Raw genomic sequence first — 19,889 nt, forward strand, 5'->3', positions numbered from 1 at the left:
CGGTTCAGTCCAGTGTAGCCCAGCATGACCTTGAACTCCTGATCTTCCTGCTTCTCTTCCAGTGTTGGGATTAAAGGTGTGTGCCACCACTGCCTGACCTCTATGGCTAACTAGTGGCTATCTCTGCCCTCTGATCTCCAGGCAAGCTTTGTCAGATGGGAAACAAATACCATACAACAGACAACGATGACAATGGTGGTGGTGGTGGTGATGGAGAAGAGGAGCTGCCACCACAGTTCCACTCAAGCACAGGGCTTTGGGGATGGTAGAACCTGGAGTGCAGGAGCATGGCTGCAGGTATACTGGTGAACCAGATCTTATGCTGAGACAAACATATACATGGAAGACATAAAATGGGGTTGATTCTGGAAATATTTAAATATTGTATTTTCCTTTCTTTTGTATACATATGTTTGTGTGTATATACATGTGTTAGGTATATGATGGTGCACATGTGTGTGGAGGCCAGAGGTCAACCTCAGGTGTCATTCTTCACCACCTTGTGCTTTTGAGACAGTGTCTCTTCATTGGCCTGTAGCCTGATTCAGCTATATAGATTGGACAGTAAGTGCTAAAGATCACCTGGCTGAGCGGGAAGAGCAGTGAGTGGGAAGAGAGGCTGCTCTGCCTCTGCTGAGATGTGGTTCATCAGTGGCACCAATGCCGGTCCTTTTGTTGAAGACACAAGGATGCTTAGAAGCCTCACTATTGCTGCAGCTCTGAGCGGGTGCTTATGGGAACTCCTGGCAGCCCATACGTGGCTGTACAAAAAAAGCTTCAACAGCAGAAATATATTTTCTCAGTTTTGAAGTCAACAGAAGTTCAAGGCCACAGTGTCAGCATGGCTGGGTTCTCATCATGGCACTATAGACTGAAGTTTCCCAGGCCTCTTTGGATCACCAGTGGATTTTCCACTGGGTCTTCAGGTCCTCTTCCTTCTGAAGAACTTTATCTTCCAAAGACATTGTGCATATTTACCTAGGACCCACCATGACGGACCTAATTCTATCTTTAATGGTTTTATTCCCAATTTTGTCAAATTTGGTTCTGGGGAGAGGACGTCTGACTACCGGGGAAGGGAAGACACATTCCACCAGTAACACCCCTTACATGCAACACAGACTCCTTCCTTGTTCTGCTTCCTCATCTTGTTTCGCTAGTCCCACCCCACCCCGCAGCCTTGCACAGGCCTCCATGGAGCCCTTCAGCTTCCATTTAGAAGGATGGTGTTACACTTGATTGCTGTAAAATCCAAGTGGTAATATGGAACAGATACGGAGATATTTGGAGCCAGAATTCAGAGGGGGCAAACCAAGGACTCAAGCCTCTTTGTGCAGAGGCTAGAATGGGAAGAAGAGGGGTACTGATGATTTAAAGGGATCGACAACTGGGCTAGTAGCCCTGGAGCCTGAAAAATGAACCAGTGTAGGAATAATAGAGATAGCAGACATGGATCAATTTAAAGATACTAAATAAAAGGCTCTTGCTCTCCCTCTCCCTGAGGTGGTACTGGGAATTGAACACAGGGCCTCAAACATGCTAGACAAGTGCTCTCACGTCACCTTCTACAGGAAGGTTTATAGTTAAATTTTACATATCAGCCACAGATTCCCCTGTCCTCCCTCCTCCCACCCCCCAGCCTTCTTCTCCCCAACTCCCCCTCCCCCATTCCCACCTCCTCCAGGACAAGGTCTCCCTTGGGGATTCAGCTCAGCCCGGGAGATTCAGTTGAGGCAGGTCCAGTCCCCTCCTCCCTACACCAAGGCTGAGCAAAGTGTCTCAGCATGGGCCCCAGGTTCTAAAAAGCCGGCTCAGGCACTAAGGACAGGTCCTGGTCCCACTGCCTGGGGGCCTCCTAAATAGTTCAAGCTTTTGGAATTTTTTTGAGACAGGGTTTCTCTGTGTAGCTCTGGCTGTCTGGGAACTCACTCTGCAGACCAGGATGGCCTCAGAGAACTCAGAGATCTGCCTGTTTCTCCCTCTCAAATGCTGGGATTAAAGGTGTGTACTATCAGGCCCAGCCCCCGAGAAGGACTTTTAACAGAGGTTTCATGCAGTAAGACCAAGCAAACTGTTCATCATGCAGAGAAGAATTCCCTCTACCCCAACCCCTGCCCCCCCTCACTGGTGTGTGTGTGTGTGTGTGTGTGTGTGTGTGTGTGTGTGTGTGTGTAGAAGAAAGAGGAGGAGGAAGAGCCAGGGGGAAGGAAAGCTTAAGCATATATGACAGTGAGAGAACAGTAACTCGGGTTCCAGGCATTTATTGATCTTGAGGGAAGACAATGAGAATACAGGGGATGAAACTGACTTAGACGACACCCCCATGAAACTGTCAGGGATAAGTATGTGCTTTATGAGACAACAGAACCAGGTGGAAATGAATTGAAATTGCCATTCCAAAAAAAAAAAAAAAAGTTTACATTCATTATTTGTTTCCTATGTTAATATCTGAAAAGTCCAAGTAATGGGTGACTTGTTTCTACATATGGAGTTTGCTGGCATCACTGTGCCTGGGTCATGCACATATGTTATTACCAACTCTACACACATTAGCATAGTTCTTTTTCTTTATGCTACAATAAATGTTAAAAACATTCCCTTGTTGCTTGTAAATGCCATTTACAGTTCTTATCTTATTTGTTTAGATATACACACATTTGTGGCCATTTCAACTATAGATGAACAGGGACTTTTGTTCTATCCTATAATCATTTGGAAAATTAATCTAGAAAAAGATTTGCCAGCTAAAATGCCCTTTAATTGAGCATCCACAATGGAATCATTAGAATATATTAGTAATTCAAGAACAATCACATGTGATGGAATTGATGCACTAAATACAAGGGTTCCATTTAGTTTTATGCCATGAGGAAAGTTAGAGAGCATCTGGACCAAGTGCCTCATTTTATAGCTGGAAACACTAAGGCCCAAAGTGCTAAGCAGTCTACCTGAATCCCCACAAGGAGTCGATGGACTGGAATCCAAGACACCTGACTCTACAGCCAGGACTTTGTGTTCTGGGCTGGCCTTCAACAGTCTGAAACCCAAACAAGTCTGTTGCAAACATTTGTCATGGTACACAGCTACACACAGTCATTTTCATTCAAGTCTATGATGCACTTTCAACATATGCCCCCCATATGCTCCCCCCACCATCTCCCTCTCTCTGCACATTAGTCCCTTTTCTCCTAAGCAACTTTGCTTCTGTGTCATGACACCTATACACATATAATTTTATCTGTAAAGACTGGGACCCATAAATGAGAAAAAGCAGGGGTTATTTGTTTCTCTGAGACTTACTCAATTCTCTTGTTATGAGTTGTATCTATTTTCCTGTAAAAGACAGAACTTCCTTCTTCATGGATGAAAATTTCATTTTTGTATAAACAAAATTTTCTCTTTCTTATGTTGCTGGACATATAGACTGATCTCACAGCTTAACTATTGTGAATTGTGTCACAATGCATACCTCTGTGACATTTTGACTTAGAGTGTTTCACATAAATTCCTAAGGCTGCTATAGCTGGGATGTATGGTCATATTATTGGTCCATTTTTAGGTTTTTGAGGAACCTCCATATTGATTTTCTAAGTAGCTAGTCTACTTTACATTCACACCAGCAGGGTGTAGATGTAACCATCTTGTTAAATAAGAAACACATAGCCAATTGCAGAGTTAAAAGTCAAGAGGTCAGAGCAATAGCTGAGAGCTGAAAACCTTACCCTTCACTGCTGCTCTGTCTTTCCTCTCCACAAGAGAGCTACTTCCTGTGTCTTGTCTTTATATAGACTTTCTGTTCTGCCTTCTCATTGGTTGTAAACCCAGCCACATGACCTTCTCATCACTGCCTGTCTGTACAGACCTCCAGGCCTTCTATGGTTGGTATTGAGATTAAAGGCATGTGCCGCCATGCTGGCTGTATCCTTGAACACACAGAGATCCTGCCTAGCTCTGCCTCCCAAGCGCTGGGATTAAAGGCGTGCACCACCACTGCCCAGCTTCTGCTATGGCTTGCTCTGACCCCAAGGCAACTTTATTAATATACAAATAAAATCACATTTCAGTCCAAATAAAATATCACCACAGCAGGGTATGCATGTTTCTACTTAATGTGGACACTTATTACATGTGTATATACATATATACCTCCTTCCTAGCATCTAAAACAACCATGTTTTAAAAGCCTTTGCTTTATGCTGGCTTCACCTGTCATGACGAAACAGTAGAAGGAGAAAGGTGCTCACTGAGTTAACTTTGACAGACTAGCAAAGTCGAAGGATGTGACCCTGGCCTCCAAACTCTGGGCAGGTCAGGAGAGTGGTGCTGATCCTGCTCTCAGGAGGAACCTCCCACAGACCCAGAAGGGCAGGGTGTGGAGACAAGAGACTGCCACCTGCCTTTTGGAATGCTTCCCAGCAACCACTGCTCCAAAGCAGTCATTGATTACTCTTCGTGAGTTTTATTACTAACAGACTCTTTCTTCTTCCCCCTTGGTGAGAGGCAGAAAGAAAACCCAAATGTCCTTTCTCGGTGCACATCAACAAGATGGCCGTCACCTTTGTCCAGCTCCTCACACTGTCTTCCGCAGTGGTCATTCACTTCTTGAGCCATGGACTTGTGGTTTAGTTCTCTTTCAGCTGAGGGACAGTGAAGGGGACTGGATCCAATGCTGCAGAGGAGGAGAAGTGCGTCGTCACTGGAGCCGTAAACAAGGTAAAATTCATTCTTACTGAAATACCGTTCTGACCATCAAGGGATGAGCAGGGAATTTCCTAACGATGGCGGATGAAGAGAAGAAAAGGCAGATGGCTACTGGCTGGGACCAAACGTCCTTCAGTTCTGAGCTAAAAAAGCGTGTTTGTCATAGACTTCCTTTATTCCTGGCACTGAGCATGGATTTGGAGGCTGTAGATGGGAACAGAGTGCTCTGGCCAAGTGTAAGACTGATGGGTTAGATGACTCCTGCCCCACGCATCAACCATCTGATGTATGGATCAAAGTCAGACCCCAGGACAAACTTCAGATGACCAGTGTTTATCCTTTCAACAAGATCCTTCTTGCCATGATCCTAAAAAAAAAAAAAATGTTTTGTTTTTATTTAAATATCTATCTACTTTATACCTGGAAACCTCATAAATGACCTCATCACCATTGCTATTAACGTTGTATCAATATTCACTGTATGTGTGGTACATCTGTGATGTCTGTGTATGTATGTGCCCATGCACAGTTAATGACCTCATTACAATTGATATTATCATTATATAAATATTCATTGTGTGTGTGTATTGTATGCATGTGATGCATGTGTAAGTATGTGCCCACACACATGAGTCAGCCAGGGGAGTGCTGTGGGTGTTCTTCTCTGGTACTCTCTGCTTTATTCTCTTGGCTCAGGGTCTCTCACTGAACACAGAATTAGGCTGGTGGCCAGCAGACCCCAGCAACCCACTGGACTGCCCCCATCCACAGTGCTGGGGTGATAGGCATACTCAGTCATGCCAAGCTTCTTAATGTGGGTCTTGTGATTTGAACTGTGGTCCTCATGCTTCTGCAGCAAGCACCCTGTTACCTGCAGAGCCATTTCCTCAGCCTCTGTCATTTGCTTTTAAGTGTCTTCTTCTGTTAGGATTTTGTGTGTTTTGGTTAGTTATGGTGATTTTTTTAAAAAATAATGTTGAGAAAGGATACATACATCTATATATCTATCTCTATATATTTACTTCATAAGGTATTCTTTACATCATGTGTGTGCAGAGTCAGATGCCTTGTGCATTTCACCACAAAGAGATTTGTTCCCATTTTACAGAGGAAGCAAGTTACAAAAATTGAGTAACTGAGAAATTTGTCTGGACCATTTTGGTGTCAGACTCAGGACCCTTGGCTCAAAGGGTTTTTCTTTCTGTGCTGAGACACTTGGCAACCTAGGACACCCTCCTGGAGGCCTCCCTGGGGACACAGCACTGGCTGAAGTCTAAGAACTACCCACTGATGTCTCAAGCGAGGCACCATGGCATGTGGATCCCCATGTCCACCTGTAAGCTGTGCACTTGGTTTTTTTGAAGCAGGGTCTGGCTTTGAGGCCAGGCTGACTTCAAGCTAGTAATCCTTCTGCCTCAACCTACCAACTGCTAGGATTAGAGGTATATGCCACCATATCCTGCCTTTGATAATGCAGAAGTGGCATGCTATTCATCCCAGGCTGGCCTGGAATTGCTATCATTTTGTTTTGCTAGGGACCATTTGAAGTTTAATTAATTTAATGATTAAAAATAGTGATGGCTGGGCAGCAGTGGCACACGCCTTTAATCCCAGCACTGGGGAGGCAGAGCCAGGCAGATCTCTGTGAGTTTGAGGCCAGCCTGGTCTACAGAGCAAGATCCAAGACAGGCACCAAAACTACACAGAGAAACCCTGTCCTGAAAAACCAAACAACAAAATAGTAGTGATTATGATTTACTATACACAAGAACAGAACCAAACACTTTACTCAAAATAAAGTGTGCTATGGATGTATGTATGTGTGTGGGTGGGTGGGTGCCTATATCCTGTATAACAACCATGTCAGAAATATGAACTTTATGAATTGAATTTTAGCTATAAACCTAATGGGGTAGGCTTAAACATTTAGTATTCACTGGCTGAAACCATTGGGCCTCAATTTATGAGAGAGCCAGTGCTTGTAAAAATGACTCATCACCCTAGTTAGACTTTCTGGGATCAGGCAATGGGGATGATTAAACAGATAAAATACAGTTCGGACTCTCGCTTGTCATCCGATTCTCAGACAGCAAGGAGATAAGCCCTGATATGGAAAGAAGTTGGCAGAATTAGAGGGGGAAGCTAGCCTCAAGGCATAGGAAGTAACCAAATTAAACGGGCTGCTTGCAGGCACAAGTCTACTGTGGGCTAATTTGTTTCCTGCGAAAAGGAAAAAAAAAAAAAAAAAAAAGAACCTCAACTCATTTTTGTGCTCTTAAATTTTAAACAGGCACGGGTTGTAATTACATTTCCCTCCTCTTAAGATTGTTGCTTGGGCAGAGGGGGCTTGTGGGAGAGAAAGGGAGGGAGGGAGAGAGGGAGGGAGAGAGAGAGAGAGAGAGAGAGAGAGAGAGAGAGAGAGAGAGAGAGAGAGAGAGAGGGAAGGAATTGTAGCTCATTGTTTTTCAGGGCTGTTAAGAGCATCCCACTGACCAGTACGAGCAGGGGATGGATATGTTTCATCTGCAGGTCTCCTATTTGAAGTGCCAGTGTTGGCTTTTTTTCTGAGGAAATCCCAACTTCCATTCCCTTTCATCTCTGGCTCCGTATGAGAAGCTGTAGTTTAAAGGCACTTTGGACCGATTGATTAAACACTGACCTCATTTGCAGGCTCAACCCAGACAGAGTGTAGAAAACGCATGAGACATGTTTGTCCAGGCCACGTGCTCATGTTCTCCCTTTCCTTGCAAGGCCTTTATTTGTTCACCAGACATTTTCAGAAGGCCCATCACATGCCAGGCTCTGTGTCAGACGCTGGGGAAACAAGGAAAATGAGCTCATGATCTATTGAAAAAGATCAGCAGCTGAGAGACGCTGAGGTGGTGGTGACCTTGGAGTTCCATAGGCAGATGTAAGCGGAGGTGAGACCAAGGCTGGGAGTGTCAGGACATGCCTCTGCAGGCAGGGCTGACGATGAGCAGGGACTTGAAAACTAAGCAGAACTGAGCTCACTGAACCGCAAGCAACCACGAGCAACCATGAGCAACCACGAGCCAAGGCTCCAGGTGAAGAACACAGCATGCACAGGTCTTAAAGCAGAGAGACACTTGGGGACAAGAGGCTTAGGGATCTGGGGGATGTGGGTACTGGGAATGGGAGAAAAGGGTAAGTGAGGAAAGGTTGCAAAAGGTTTCAGACAGCAGACCCTATCCAAGCTTAAGGTGTTTGGCTTTTAATCTGATTAAAATACGATTTATTGGTAAGTTTTGAACAAGGAGATCAAATAATTGGATTCACATTATAGACTTTTATTCCTCCATAAGGGAAAAAGTAAAATCGTGGCATTTGTAGGAAAATGGGTGGGATTGGAAGTCGCCATGTGAGGAAATCCAGGCCCAAACAAACGTGCAGTATTTTTCTCACTTCTAGAATTAAACTGTATGCATGCATGAACATGTGGCCAAAGTCAAAAGGTGGACCATGGGGAGAGCAGAGGAGCCTTTAAGGGAGGCGAGGAAGAGGAGGAAAAGAGAATAAGGGGAAAACTGAGCTTTGTGGGCCATGCACTGCTTGGATATGCATACAGAAATGTCCATCCAGGGTTTAAAATCCAGAACAGTGACATCTCACATGCCAGGGGTTGGGATTACTGTGTGTGTCTTTTCCTCCCTCACATGAACATCTGTGTGTTTGGTAACTGGGAGGGAAGATACAGTGATTTGGTATCTCTTACTGAGTCTTACCTCATATCGTGCCTACACACATGGTATAATTTGCCTTTTTTCCCATCACATTTGTTTTCATCCTCCGTCATTGTTGTTCTCACTGTCCTCTCTGGAGTTTTTACAGATCCTCCTGAGTGGAAGGGACTTCAACCCTCATGGCTACCTTCTCCTTCTCTTCTTCCTCCGGCCTCCTCCCCAGAGTGACAAGCACCCAGCCATTGAACCCTTATCCGTGGTGCTGGCTGAGAATGTAGAATGGAGACACGCCCCCAGCTTTCACAGAGAACACGTCACTCACATCCCATAAATGTTTGTCGGTGGTTTGCTTCTGGTGAGTTGGGGCTGAGGGCTGCAGCATTGCTTTGGTCAAGCTCTGCTAACCGGCAACTAGACAAGAAAGGAATGAGCTCACGGCCTCAAAGCCTAACAGCTACCGAAACTAGTGTTCTGCCAGAGGAGAATAAAACCGAGAAACTTCATGGCTAGCTTCAAGAATATGTTTACGTACAAGCATTTTCCATGTTGCTGCAGTTCAAAAAGAGGCTGGGCTTCAGCTGGACCACACAAGGGCTGGCCAGCAACTTTTGACATGAAACATGGGGGAGCCCCTACATCCTGAGGTCCCTGTGCCTCTTAAGACTAACATAGTCACCTACATAACCAGGTGGCTGGAGGTCCACACCCTGAAGGACCCCTTCTCTTAGTCAGTCTGGTCTTTGGTCCTTATGCAATTCTATAGGTATTTTACTGTGATGTTGATGTTAGATTTTTGGAGTCGGAGAGAGAATCTTATGTTGACATTTCTGAATAAATGACTTAAACCCTGTCCAGAAATCATTGCTCTCCCTACAACTACAGGCATAGGCAGGCAGTTCCTGACATCCGGTGTCCTCTTTTAAACAGGTTAATAGCGAGCAATGATGGCCACAGCCATCTCCGAAGGAGACGTTTTGTGTTTGTTCACTTCATGCTCAGGCGGTGTTTCACAGAGAAATCTATTTGCTGTTTAAAAATATGTTTAAGGGAAGAGCGCATAATGAAGAAATAAGTGAGCGCAGTGATGGGTTTTGTGACTAACCAGTCTACCAGGCTCTTCCCCCTGGATTCTTGCACACAAAGAACGCATTGTTATTGCTGCCATTACGGAGCTCCTCTGCTCTGCCCGCTCTGTGGGGCTCAAGGGAAATGGCTATAGATTGCAGCCGAAAAGTCCATCAGGCAGATCACGTGTGACCCCACTGTTCCTAGGAAAGAATGTGCTGGGACACTTCAGCTGAATAGACATATTTTCCAAATGTTTTAAATCAGTTTTGAGACAAAAAGAGGAAGATGTATAAAATGGGTTTGGCCTATGCGCTCATCCACGCTGCGCCCATTTCTCTGGAATGCATGCATCAGGAGCTTTCATGTGGATGGGGGACCTGAAGAGGCAAGAGGAGGCAGGAGCAGCCCACCACAACAATTAAGCAATTGAAGCAAAGCAAGCAAGAAAAGATGGCCCCATGCTAGTACAATAGCTCAGGGGCTTTTCATTTTGGGGCATAAAGACAGAACAGAGAATGTTGTTTTCTTTTTAAAGCCCCTTTAAAAATGGTAACTACGCCCCACTCTTGTAGATGTATTACTTATGACATCCCAGTTTTCATCCGTTCATGATTTTACATTAGACTTAAATCTCTGCAGCTCGCATCTCACGGCTGAGTTAGCCAGAGCCCATAAAATATTGAAACCTTTAGAGCAGCAGCCAGCCAGGTTGAGAGAAGTTCATGTCCAAAGCTGAGCTTTAGATTCTGAGACATCCCAATTGGAGTGTAGTATAGAAAAAAGTGCTGATAAAATTTTCATAAAAATGAGCTGAGGATATTGCTAGCATGCTTCTCAGCATCTATATGAAAACTTAATCTGAGCTAATGGAAAGGATATGAAAGCCTTTCTCAATTCAAACACAGTCGATGCATGATTCATAAATTATTGTCAGAGAAGCGATTCAGCTCCCAGATTTATTCTCTTTTGGGTAGAAACAAGCAGAAGAAAACTGGGTCTTTTTGACCTTTAGTGCCAGGAAATTTTACAGTAGAGCTGTCAATATAACCAAGTAAACTGGTCATTTCTCTGAACAGCAACAAAACACCCACATAAACCTCACACAAGCTAATATTAACTTGGCCCGCTAGGTTACCCATGGCACATTCAGAGAAGCAAGCAGAAAACATCTGAGTTTATCTTGCCACAGAGAACTGAGGGAACCTTCTCTGCATCCATGCCCACGTCGTCATCCACAGAGTGGGGGTGAAACCTATACCATGTAGCCTTATTTTCATACCTTTTGAGTGGTAACGACAATACAGCCATGCATTACCCTATAAACCAAGAACCATTCGTTGATATGAGACTGACATACTGCCTGCAATAAATATTGTCATTGGCGGCTCATTTTTAGAAATTAAAAAGCAGAGTAGGTTTGTGTAGCGGATTATGAAAGCGAAGGTGCTGAATGGAAGTTATGGACACAGTTCAGATTAATATAAAAGAATATAACTTACATGTAGTGCGGAAGCTTAACCAGGCTGGCATATCAGAAGCATGTGAGACATGTCCTTTGAATCCCGTATTTCTTTACCTAGTAGACATTTTTGACCCCATACAAAAGGCTAAACAGTATAGAGAATTTGAAGATGGAAACAAAAATGTCATGTGTTTATAGCCTATGCAACATAGTCATCAAATTTCAAACTGAAAACGCTTTTGAAGGTGATTTGAATCTTACAGGCCTGAGTCCTTCCCACAGAGTGCTCAGCTAACCTGGATAGCACAGGCTTGGTAGGGATCTTCATCCCCAGTTAGCAGTGGCATGTACTTAGCCAATACCAACCTAGAAACCACATGAGTGTTGGTTCCTCATTTCACTCACCCCTGCACTTCAAGTTCCCATATGATGCACGTCTGCCAAGAAATGACTGGTGTTTCCTCAGGACAGTTCTTGTTCCTTGACTGAACCCTTGTTCAGATCTAGCATCTTCTGTCACGAGGACTACTTCAAATACTATCCAAGTCTCATTGCCTGTGGCCTTTTCTTCCTCTAGCACATCCTCCACTCTGTCACCATAGTTTCTAAGAGACCAGATCATATCACCTATGTGCTTTGAAAGTCTTTTGCGGACCCTCATTTTTCATCAGAGTCTCTGCACAGGCCTCTCCATCTTACCCCAGTAGGTGTTGTCCAGGCCAGCCTCCCATCAGCTGCGCTCTAGTTTGGAGCATGTGTGTCCACCCCTGGATGTACATTAAACTGAACTATGGGTGGAGTTTGATCAAATACCCAAAATTGGGCCCAATCCAAGATTAGCTGAGTGAGAATGTGGGGTATTACATAGTCATGGAGATACTTTTAAAGGTCAGTCACTGAGGTGAGTCTAACACAGAGCCAGGCCTGGAATGATCATCTTAGGAGTCCTAAGTCCCTTCCTCTTCTTTGAATATCCACAAACCATAATGTGGCTTGAAATCCCAATCCCTTCACCTGAGTCTAGAACAGAGGCAGGTATTGCTGTTTAGAATGCTGTTTTCAGGGTGATCAGAAGGGTGAGGGGATTACACGGTTGATCCAAGAGAGAGGGAGCAAAGTAAATATGGCCCTAGTGAGAGAAGGGACTCCCGTGGCTTGGGGGGAGAGATGGTATTTGGTGGGCCTTAAGACATAGGCTCCAATAATGCAGAAATCTTACCTGTTTTGATTCATGATATGTCAGCCCAATAGGGCATCTCTTTTGAGGGCTACTGCAGATACAGTTCCACGGTGTGGGTTTAACATTGGTCTTTGTGCTACAAGATGAAAGCAGACTCCCCTACAGATGTCCCCTCCCCATATGGACATACGATTGTATTAACAGCATTTGCCAAACTTCTTAACAGAGGCACTTATGAAGGTTTTTGTTTTGTTTTTGTTTTAAGAAAGTAGCTGAAATCAGCCTCTTACCTCAAGAAAATAAATACAGAAGTCAAATCCCTGGGAAGCAGGGTCATTTTCCTACTTTCCAGTTCCTTCCATGGTGGCCGCATCTCAGGCTCCTTGGTCACCTATAGACTCGGGTTTTATAAGAACTACCTCATTTGTCCCCTTTATTTTTAATTGCCTGGGTATCAGTGAAAATGGAAGGCCAGGAATGCCATTGCAGAGGCCAGGTTAGCGCACATAAAGGGCAGGGTTATCTGAGAGGCTGTAAGAAGCCGTGTGTGGCGGGAGCCAAGGTAGCCCAGTGTGGGAAGGGAGCAATTTTCTGCCCTGAAAACAGCACTTCAGGTGCTGTCATCCATCTCCCTGTGAGCTGCTCTGTCAGAATCTGCCCAGAGCACAGGTGTTCAGGGACCCACCAGGCCGTAAGTGTCCAGCTGAAAACCTAGGAGACATCCCCAGGCCTTAGGAGTTCACTCTTTCGGTTGCTCTGATTTACTCCAGAACGCTCCTTCAGGGAATTTCTCCTTCCCGTGCTTTGAGCTCCCTTTTCCTCCCTTGTCATCTTTAAAAATCCATTAAAGATCATGCGGGCACTTTTCTGCAGGCTCAAATTCTGAGTTTCTGCAGCTTAATAAAACGCATGCTTTCAGCACACTCGACTTTCCTCTGTGCTTTCAAGGCTTGGTAACCATAAAGACTTCTAATCAGAGGTGCTGACCACAGGTCAGGACAGCACACAATGTCTAGAATTCCCTGGGAAGCCAACATCTTCCTTTCTGGGGATCTAAAATGGCCACTCGGCTCACAGTCCAGGGCAGAAATGTTCTCTGTGGCTTATCAGAACGTTGAAGCCGAATTAAAATATGCTTTCCTACCTCCATTTCCCCTAATTACTGGTTTCAAAGTCTTCCCACTGCCAAGGTTAAGCGTTTATTGTCAACACCCACTAAAGGCTTCAGGAAAAGAACTCAGATTTTAATTTGTTTACAAATCCAATTTCCAAGGGTGCTCCTTCCACAGCCAAGCACAGTCTCTCCTGTAATTTGTCTTTCCTCCCACTGAGTCCTCTGTCTATACCCTTCCTTCCGCCCAGCTCATTCCTGGTATAATATGCATGCAGCCTTCTCCACAATACAGGAAGATTATATCCAAATGCCACCTCACCGATCAGATCAAATTAATTCAGATTTGTCTGTCCTTTCGTGGGGTTGCTGCCTTGCCTTAGGTATTATCATAACAATACCTCACCTGTCATATCCACTGGCACTTCCTCACCTGGAAAATTGCTCTAATACTGCCCAGGTTCTCACAGACTTTTGTTATTTGTTTGTTTGTTTGTTTATTTGTTGTGCAGTACACTAATTGAACTTTTATCGGCAGCCTCCACATATATTTTTATTACAATTTGTGTCTGTTTGAGCCATTTTCACATGCTGGCTGCATGGCAGACTAAATCACACAAAGCCACCGTCTTCTTATTTCCCTCATCTGTAAAACATCGTGTTCTCTTTCCCATCTACCGTCAGTCTCTATTTGGGTAGCTCCAGTGAGTAACATTTTGAGACGGTCTTACTTACATGGGGATTTTAATATCAGACAATACCATGTGGGTCTATGAAACAATGCCTAGATGTCGTGGGCTGGGAATGTGAGCTTTAGTATTTAATTTTTGGTGACAAGAATGTGAATGTTCATATTCAAAACAAAACTCAATTTCTTCAAAACACTTTTGTTCTTCCAGAGAAATCCAAAGTGTGGCACATGCCAAATAAAAATTTTGGCTTTTCCAATAATATAGATGGATTTCTATATTTGTCCACTTCTTTTTCTCACTTTGAAAGCTGCTTGAATAATTGTCAAGAATCTATGCCACACATCACTTGGTCTCAGGGTTTAGTACTCTTGCTTTAGGAGGGCTTGCTGAATTATAGAAGGAGGCTACCTTTAAGTGCTAGGTAATGAGAACACATGATACACTGAAATAAAGCCTGCCACTGCCCTGTCATGCAGGCCGTGGTCCCTGGGGAAGAGGAAGTTACAGAGAACAAATACCATCTTATTGGCTCAGAAGCCGTCACCAACGTCTTCGCATAATTAAACTGGACATGTTTTAGAAAAATGAAAAGACAAAGCTACATTGTTCAGCTGCACACAGTGCTAGATGGCATTGTCGATCCCAGGGATCCAAGCTCTGCATGTTAATTGCAGGAGGTGCTAATTTGAGTTCTTTAAGCTCTACTCACAAGCCTGTTCACATGCTTTGTTCCACCTGGACCTGTTTGGAGTTTTGTCAAAAACCTAACAAGCAGAAAAATATTGCATTTGAAAACACACATGCATGTTTAATTAATCCGGAGCCACTGAAGACCCCTCAATATATTTTTAGCTGTTGAGGTTTAGGCACCATCAGAGTATCAAGCATTATCACCTTTTGAAGTAGTGCCGAATCTTTAATATTTAAAGCATGAAGCAGACTGCAATAAAAAATTCCAGCAGACCCTAGAAGATTAAAGACGCATTATAAATGTGACAGTTTGTAAATGAACACCAGTATTAAAGGGTCCTCCTGATATTTCACAGCATATTTTTCAGGTGTACACTAAATTATGAATACAATTAAATAGCTGTAATTATTCTCCAAGAGTGGACAGCACATTTAAATGCCTGTGATATTTGCGACCAGCTACAGAATAGAATGTTAGAGCAGTGCAGCCTGAGTGGGCTAAACTTCTGAGCAGGTGTCAACCAAAGCTCGCTTTTAAAATTTTTGAGGCAGGGTTTCATGTAGCCCAGGCTGGCCTCAATGTCACTGTGTAGTCAAGGATGATCTTGACCTCCCTGATCCTCCTACTTCTGCCTCCTTGAGATTCCAGATGTGCACCACTATGCCCAGTTTATCAACTGAAGCTCTTGACATCCTTGAAACATCACTCACTCCATCTGGAGGTATCCTTTGGGAGCCCAGAGTGACTCTATCCTAGTTAGCTCTGCACTAGTTAACTGAAAACAAGTGTGCTGAAAAAGGGTTAACCAGACCTGGGACTGGTGCCTACGTCCTGTGTCCTAGGTGCCTCGTTTGTAATCATAGCTCAACAAAGAGCCCTGTAATTTGCACAGTTTGGGGATATTAATCTGAACGAATACTTGCAATGCCTGGTGCAGAGTAAGTTCGAAGGAAATACTTCTGACATGAAAAGGCTAACAGGTGAATTATAAATACACAGCCACATACCTATTCTAGTACTTAGATATTTTTATTAAGTGAGTTTTTCTGCAAACTAAATTTAGCATGGTAGTGTCAAATCTATAAAATACAGGGAGAAATAGGCTTGTTTTGCATCTGAGCAAGAATGTGCATCATGCTGTGGTTTTGGTTGCTTTTTCTGTTTGTTTATTTTCTTACTTTACATATTACTGTTAATAAAACACCTAGCCAAATGACATTAAGGGTTTATTCCAGCTTACAGTTACAAGTAGGTTTCACACCTACTAAATGGGACAAAATCTTCTTTTGTTAGAATTAAATGAAAGAATGAATGGCAGGTCTTTGCTTATAGAAAACATGAGGAATTGCTCAACACATGGTACCCTTTCACCAGAGAAGACAGTGTCAACTATAGCAGATTCTGGTCCGGACTACTTGGTTTTATGTTCTTTCTGCCTCCAACCAGTTGACCTGGAGTATGCTATCCAGACCTCAGTTTCCCTATGTATAAAATGAAGGTAATAACAGAACCTGGCCTACAGAGCCCATGTGAGGACTGATAGCATATTACCTTTAAAATACTAGAAAGTGAGCACGCACATAACAGACAGTGCTGGTGGCGTGGACTCGACACCAGCATGCCTGTGAGAGAAGGCTTCTTGGTAGTGGACCTTGTAATGGTGGCAGCTTTGTGAGTCAGACAGACAGACATCTTCAGAACTCTGGAGACTATGTGCTGCTGCATCACAAATTTCCCAGAAGTCGATGAGCTATGCAGGTATCCTCCCCCAACAGCCATCCACAGGACTGTGCTCCAGGAGTCCCTATGAGCATCTGAAACCTGGGGGAGCCCTGAGCCCTGTGCAGCCCAGTCTCCAACACCACTGTACAAGATGAGCCTGTGACTTCCTGGGGCTGTTTTTAGTTAAGTTCTCCAGGATCATGAAGAATTCTCCAAAATCTTAAGCACCAATACGGCTTCAGGGAAACTTGTCCAGTTGTCCAGACAACCAAGTTTCTCAGCCAGTGACCCGGGAGGAGCTGGTGGCATTTCTTCACTGCTCTGGCGAGGTCATAAGTTGCTAATTGCAAACCTGCCTGTTGTAAGGACTCACAAACCATTTTTTCTATCTCCTTATTCTTCTTAGAAATCCTCTAGTAACTACAGAAACCAGGAAACCAAATGGTACCAATGCCAGGAGAGGGGAACTGGGGAGCAATAGAGAGGAGATTAGCAGGATACAAGTGATCTGATCAGGGAGATTGGAAAGGGAAAGCTCTTTAGGGAGGGATAGGAGATAAATACAGAAGAATGTGGAAGAGGGTAAATAAGGACCTCTGAAAAAGCCACGAAGTAGCATATTATTAACTATTTACCTTAAAAAACATAACACACATGATTCAGTATATAAATATACATGACCTTTTCTCATCTGGGCTGAAGTGCTTTCTCCAAGAGCCAAAGACCACTTAACAGAGAAACCCAACATGAGGTGCCCTCTTTTGAGGGGTTGGCCAAGGCTGTCCAAGAGACTCCTGAAGCACACAGCCTACTTCTGCTGCCCTCGGTTGCCTGCAGAGGTGGAACCTAAGTCCCTATTGCGGAAGATACCACGCATCTCAGCAAACGGGGCTCAGAGACCTCTGAGCAGTAACTGACGTGAAGGCCCCCACACACTGAGAACTAGCTTGCATGGTACCACACAAGCTTCCAAAGGAGGAAAGCAACCAACAGTCCTACCCAGCTAGGACACCTGTGAACCACATCAATGACCAGCATGTCACAATAGCCCTAATGATGTAGTGGGGGCACACATACCTTGGTGGTGATCAACAGCTCTCTAATGGGACTTAAGACCCAGTCAACAAGAGGTAAGCCATTCCTGGTATTGGTAACATGGCTAACTACTCAGTGCTAGTGAAATCCTAGTCATTGGAGGATAATCTACAACCACTAATTTACTAAAGCAGCATACTCCCTAAAAACACCCAAACATCCGTCCTTATACCCACAGGTAAGTGCAGTCTTCACCCTTCACCAAGGAAGTTTCTCTTCATAACAGATACAGCTGCAGAAAACCACAACCAATCAAAATGCAGATTTGTGGAGCCCAGTCCCAAAGGACACATTTATAAAACACTCCTGTGTCTAGGGCCTAGGAAACATTCAGAGGAGGAGCCAGAAAGATTGTAAGAGCCAGAAGACCAGGGAGTTTCCTGTGTGAGTGTGGCTCCTAGTAACACTGGAAACTATACTCATAAAGTTTGGGGAAATGACCACCCAAACCTGAGCTGAACAAGGATGGCACCAATGGACATGGAAAAGTGGACGGGGGGGGGGGGGGGGGGAGTCCAGGAAACCTCAACCCTACCCAAAGAACTATAGGCAACTGAGGAAAGCTGGGAGTGGGAGAGGTGGTCTTCCCCAGGAAAGAACACACCGATTGGCTGCCCAGTAACAAACTGTCAGCCCTGAAAAGACACAAGTAACACTACATGGACTGAACAAGTGTGTGTGTGTGTGTGTGTGTGTGTGTGTGTGTGTGTGTGTGTGTTCCAAATAGGCATTCGATAACAACCAATGATAGAAGAGACCATGAATTTGAAGGAGACTAGAAAGGTTTGGAGGGGGGAAGGGGAAGGGGAAAATGTTACAATTAAATTATAATTTTAAAACTGAATTTTAAAAGTGATGGATTATTGCTAGCACCATTTTACTCCTAAGGAAACTAAGGCATGAAACAGTTATTTAAATTTCCCAGGTTTCAGAGCCAGCTGAGGGAAGAGGATGGATCTCCACTCAGACAGTCTAAACACACACAGTTTAAACACACAGTTCAGTGTTCATAGTGAGGCGGAGTTTTGCTTTCCTCTGTGTGTGTGTGTGTGTGTGTGTGTGTGTGTGTGTGTGTGTGTGTTTATGTGTGTGTGTTTACTTCAAAGATATCTTATAAAAAGCAGAATGTAAGAGGCTCTCTGTCCCAGAAGTAGTTAAGAGTGAAAAACCCAAATGGCGGTGTGGGAAAATTTATGTAGAGACTACATCTTCATTTGGAGAAGAAAGACATTAAAATCCAGATCTTTAATTTTTGAGGTTCACTGTTCCTAGAATTACTCTGATAGACTCAGATTCTACATACAAAAGCTTTATGTTGAAAAAAATAATCATGAAACAAGAAACTTCAATACTAAGTTTGAGATGCTTATTACATGCCCCAAACTAACTGGTTCCAAGAAATAAGAAGCCTGTGTAACAAATACCACAAAATAATTAGGTGCTAGTTTTTAATTGAGCAACAAGTAGAGTAGCTGAGAAAATGCCAAGGAAGCAAAAAAGATGTTCCAAAATAGCATAATAACTGATTGGTATGTTTTTGAGGTGGTGTGTTATGCAGCCATAGCTTATGGATACATCAAGTGAATTTTGTTAAGTAGCGAAGTGTGAATGAGATATGGGATGAGATAATATAGTTCACCTTGAAGAACTACTAAGGCCTCTCTAGGGGTCTAGATACAAATTTAGGTACCATGTGATGACCATGACTAAAACTAATGTGGGTGGTATGTTTGCTGCCGTACCTCGAAACTCCTGCTAAAACCAGTGTGACAGTGAGTAAGGATTTAATTCCCTGTTTATTTAGTCACTTATTAACTCAACATACTTGTATTGTCTCTTGAGCATTGTTTCTAGGGAACTATTTTTATTGTACACAAAGAAATTCTCTAAGTTGACCCTCAAAATCATTCATTTCAACAAGCCTTTAACAAGTGTCAATTACAAGCCAGATACGAACTCATTACTATGTTGTGGTTGAACAGGAGCAAAGGGACAAGCAAGGTGGCAGACAGGGTTCCATTAGACAGGGCAGGCACTCCACCGACAAGTTCTGGGGAAAGTGTTCATGGTGTTGGGAAAGCTTCTGAAGGCAGAGTCATCATCATCTGAGCCTGATTCTTAGTTCTGTGACTGGGGTGCTACACAACTACCAACAATAACTGGCATCCTTGTATGTTATTCTAACATGCCAAATAGTATGTTAACTATTTGTAGATGTACTGCCTCATTTAAATTTTATAGCTTTCCCATATACCATAATCATTGCAATTATACAAAGGAGAGTGTTGAGGCTCTAAGGAGAAATGTTAATTGCCCAATATCTCAGAGCTAATCAGTGGCAAAGCCATGATTAAAATCCAGTTCTGTCTCACTCTTAAGCTAGATCTTTTATCTACTGATAACTAAGTGACTTGGAACAAATCATTATTTCTAGGGTTTAGTTTATTTAAGATTCAAACAAGAGAT

This window comes from Onychomys torridus, chromosome 10 (assembly GCF_903995425.1).
Source record: "Onychomys torridus chromosome 10, mOncTor1.1, whole genome shotgun sequence".
NCBI lineage: Eukaryota > Metazoa > Chordata > Mammalia > Rodentia > Cricetidae > Onychomys > Onychomys torridus.